Source organism: Schistocerca gregaria, unplaced genomic scaffold (assembly GCF_023897955.1).
Source record: "Schistocerca gregaria isolate iqSchGreg1 unplaced genomic scaffold, iqSchGreg1.2 ptg000422l, whole genome shotgun sequence".
In the NCBI taxonomy this organism is placed as follows: domain Eukaryota; kingdom Metazoa; phylum Arthropoda; class Insecta; order Orthoptera; family Acrididae; genus Schistocerca; species Schistocerca gregaria.
In genome coordinates this window covers 5,653,679-5,658,725 of record NW_026061853.1, presented here as the reverse complement: position 1 = coordinate 5,658,725, position 5,047 = coordinate 5,653,679, and positions in this window count along the sequence as shown.

Below are 5,047 nucleotides of genomic sequence, written 5' to 3'. Positions count from 1 at the left end.
TCGTCATTTGTTATTGAATCGACTTAAAGCTAGATCGTCACATTGGCCGCTCTTCTCTCTGAAACGGTTGTACTTATCGATTGCAAGGCTTTGTCGCGTGCTGCGGTATGCGGAGACACTAAAAGCACCATAGTAGAACACAGATGAAGCTTCTAAGTTGATGTAATAGCCAGGAAGAAGTAGTACAATACAAGTTTTAGGTATCGATTATTGACTTTTTAGCTGGCTTTGGTGCCTTGGACATGAGCTAGGACCTTATGATTCTACATGAAAGGAGGACTAGCAGCCGATTTGCACGGGAGAATGTGAAAAGTGTTCATATGTAGTAAAAACCTGAGAAATCCGTCGGTTTCGTCATTTGTTATTGAATCGACTTAAATCTAGATCGTCACATTGGCCGCTCTTCTCTCTGAAACGGTTGTACTTATCGATTGCAAGGCTATGTCGCGTGCTGCGGTATGCGGAGACACTAAAAGCACCATAGTAGAACACAGATGAAGCTTCTAAGTTGATGTAATAGCCAGTAAGAAGTAGTACAATTCAAGTTTTAGGTATCGATTATTGACTTTTTAGCTGGCTTTGGTGCCTTGGACATGAGCTAGGACCTTAACATTCTGCATGAAAGGAGGACTAGCAGCCGAGTTGCACGGGAGAATGTGAAAAGTGTTCATATGTAGTAAAAACCTCAGAAATCCGTCCATTTTCCTCATTTGTTATCGAATCGACTTAAAGCCAGATCGTCACATTGGTCACTCTTCTCTCTGAAACACTTGTACTTACCCTCTGCAAAGCTATGTCGCGTGCTGCGGTATGCTGAGACACTAAACGCACCATAGTAGAACACAGATGAAGCTTCTAAGTTGATGTAATAGCCAGTAAGAAGTAGTACAATTCAAGTTTTAGATATCGATTATTGACTTTTTAGCTGGCTTTGGTGCCTTGGACATGAGCTAGGACCTTAAGATTCTGCATGAAAGGAGGGCTAGCAGCCAAGTTGCACGGGAGAATGTGAAAAGTGTTCATATGTAGTAAAAACCCGAGAAATCGGTCCGTTTTCGTCATTTGTTATCGAATCGACTTAAAGCCAGATCGTCACATTGGCCGCTCTTCTCTCTGAAACGGTTGTACTTATCGTCTGCAAAACTATGTGGCGTTCTGCGGTATGCGGAGACAGTAAAAGCACCATAGTAGACGCAGATAAAGCTTCTAAGTTGATGTAATAGCCAGTAAGAAGTAGTACAATTCAAGTTTTAGATATCGATTATTGACTTTTTAGCTGGCTTTGGTGCCTTGGACATGAGGTAGGACCTTATGATTCTGCATGAAAGGAGGACTAGCAGCCGATTTGCACGGGAATATGTGAGAAGTGTTCAAATGTAGTAAAAACCTGAGAAATCCTTCCGTTTTCGTCATTTGTTATCGAATCGACGTAAAGCCAGATCGTCACATTGGCCGCTCGTCTCTCTGAAACGGTAGTACTTATCGTCTGCAAAGCTATGTCGCGTGCTGCGGTATGCGGAGACACTAAAGGCACCATAGTAGAACACAGATGAAGCTTCTAAGTTGATGTAATAGCCAGTAAGAAGTAGTACAATTCAAGTTTTAGGTATCGATTATTGACTTTTTAGCTGGCTTTGGTGCCTTGGACATGAGCTAGGACCTTAACATTCTGCATGAAAGGAGGACTAGCAGCCGAGTTGCACGGGAGAATGTGAAAAGTGTTCATATGTAGTAAAAACCTGAGATATCCGTCGGTTTTCGTCATTTGTTATTGAATCGACTTAAAGCTAGATCGTCACATTGGCCGCTCTTCTCTCTGAAACGGTTGTACTTATCGATTGCAAAGCTATGTCGCGTGCTGCGGTATGCGAAGACACTAAAAGCACCATAGTAGAACACAGATGAAGCTTCTAAGTTGATGTAATAGCCAGTAAGAAGTAGTACAATTAAAGTTTTAGGTATTGGTTATTGACTTTTTACACTTCTTTGGTGCCTTGAACATGAGCTAGGAAATTAAGATTTTGCATGAAAGGAGGACTAGCAGCCGAGTTGCACGGGAGAATGTGAAAAGTGTTCATATGTAGTAAAAACCTGAGAAATCCGTCGGTTTCGTCATTTGTTATTGAATCGACTTAAAGCTAGATCGTCACATTGGCCGCTCTTCTCTCTGAAACGGTTGTACTTATCGATTGCAAAGCTATGTCGCGTGCTGCGGTATGCGAAGACACTAAAAGCTCCATAGTAGAACACAGATGAAGCTTCTAAGTTGATGTAATAGCCAGTAAGAAGTAGTACAATTCAAGTATTAGGTATCGATTATTGACTTTTTAGCTGGCTTTGGTGCCTTGGACATGAGCTAGGACCTTATGATTCTGCATGAAAGTAGGGCTAGCAGCCGATTTGCACGAGAGAATGTGAAAAGTGTTCATATGTAGTAAAAAACTGAGAAGTCGGTCCGTTTTCGTCATTTGTTATCGAATCGACTTCAAGCCAGATCGTCACATTGGCCGCTCTTCTCTCTGAAACGGTAGTACTTATCGTCTGCAAAGCTATGTCGCGTGCTGCGGTATGCGGAGACACTAAAAGCACCATAGTAGAACACAGATGAAGCATCTAAGTTGATGTAATAGCCAGTAAGAAGTAGTACAATTCAAGTATTAGGTATCGATTTTTGACTTTTTAGCTGGCTTTGGTGCCTTGGACATGAGCTAGGACCTTATGATTCTGCATGAAAGGAGGGCTAGCAGCCGATTTGCACGAGAGAATGTGAAAAGTGTTCATATGTAGTAAAAAACTGAGAAGTCGGTCCGTTTTCGTCATTTGTTATCGAATCGACTTAAAGCCAGATCGTCACATTGGCCGCTCTTCTCTCTGAAACGGTAGTACTTATCGTCTTCAAAGCTATGTCGCGTGCTGCGGTATGCGGAGACACTAAAAGCACCATAGTAGAACACAGATGAAGCTTCTAAGTTGATGTAATAGCCAGTAAGAAGTAGTACAATTCAAGTTTTAGGTATCGATTATTGACTTTTTAGCTGGCTTTGGTGCCTCGGACATGAGCTAGGACCTTAAGATTCTGCATGAAAGGAGGACTAGCAGCCGAGTTGCACGGGAAAATGTGAAAAGTGTTCAAATGTAGTGAAAACCTGAGAAATACGTCCGTTTTCGTCATTTGTTTTCGAATCAACTTAAAGCCAGATCGTCACATTGGCTGCTCTTCTCTCTGAAACACTTGTACTTATCGTCTGCAAAGCTATGTCGAGTGCTGCGGTATGCTGAGACAATAAAAGCACCATAGTAGAACACAGATGAAGCTTCTAAGTTGATGTAATAGCCAGTAAGAAGTAGTACAATTCAAGTTTTAGGTATTGAATATTGACTTTTTAGCTGGCTTTGGTGCCTTGGACATGAGCTAGGACCTTAAGATTCTGCATGAAAGGAGGACGAGGAGCCAAGTTCACTGGAGAATGTGAAAAATGTTAATATGTAGTAAAAACCTGAGACATCCGTCCGTTTACATCATTTGTTATCGAATCTACTTAAAGCCAGATCGTCACATTGGCCGCTCTTCTCTCTGAAACGGTTGTACTTATCGTCTGCAAAGCTATGGCGCGTGCTGCGGTATGCGGAGACAGTAAAAGCACCATAGTAGAACACAGATGAAGCTTCTAAGTTGATGTAATAGCCAGTAAGAAGTAGTACAATTCAAGTTATAGGTATCGATTATTGACTTTTTAGGTGGCTTTGGTGCCTTGGACATTAGCTAGGACCTTAAGCTTCTGCATGAAAGGAGGATTAGCAGCGGAGTTGCACGGGAGAATATGAAAAGTGTTCATATGTAGTAAAAACCTAGAAATCCGTCCGTTTTCGTCATTTGTTATCGAATCTTCTTAAAGCCAGATCGTCACATTCGCCGCTCTTCTCTCTGAAAAAGTTGTACTTATCGTCTGCAAAGCTATGTCGCGTGCTGCGGTATGCGGATACACTAAATGTACCATAGTAGAACACAGATGAAGCTTCTAAGTTGATGTAATAGCCAGTAAGAAGTAGTACAATTAAAGATTTAGGTATCGGTTATTGACTTTTTACCCTTCTTTGGTGCCTTGAACATGAGCTAGGAAATTAAGATTTTCCATGAAAGGAGGACTAGCAGCCGAGTTGCACGGGAGAATGTGAATAGTGTTCATATGTAGTAAAAACCTGAAAAATCCGTCGGTTTCGTCATTTGTTATTGAATCGACTTAAAGCTAGATCGTCACATTGGCCGCTCTTCTCTCTGAAACACTTGTACTTATCCTCTGCAAAGCTATGTCGCGTGCTGCGGTATGCTGAGACACTAAACGCACCATAGTACAACACAGATGAAGCTTCTAAGTTGATGTAATAGCCAGGAAGAAGTAGTACAATACAAGTTTTAGGTATCGATTATTGACTTTTTAGCTGGCTTTGGTGCCTTGGACATGAGCTAGGACCTTATTATTCTACATGAAAGGCGGACTAGCAGCCGATTTGCACGGGAGAATGTGAAAAGTGTTCATATGTAGTAAAAACCTGAGAAATCCGTCGGTTTCGTCATTTGTTATTGAATCGACTTAAATCTAGATCGTCACATTGGCCGCTCTTCTCTCTGAAACGGTTGTACTTATCGATTGCAAGGCTATGTCGCGTGCTGCGGTATGCGGAGACACTAAAAGCACCATAGTAGAACACAGATGAAGCTTCTATGTTATGTAAAAGCCAGTAAGAAGTAGTACAATTCAAGTTTTAGGTATCGATTATTGACTTTTTAGCTGGCTTTGGTGCCTTGGACATGAGCTAGGACCTTAACATTCTGCATGAAAGGAGGACTAGCAGCCGAGTTGCACGGGAGAATGTGAAAAGTGTTCATATGTAGTAAAAACCTCAGAAATCCGTCCATTTTCCTCATTTGTTATCGAATCGACTTAAAGCCAGATCGTCACATTGGTCGCTCTTCTCTCTGAAACACTTGTACTTATCCTCTGCAAAGCTATGTCGCGTGCTGCGGTATGCTGAGACACTAAACGCA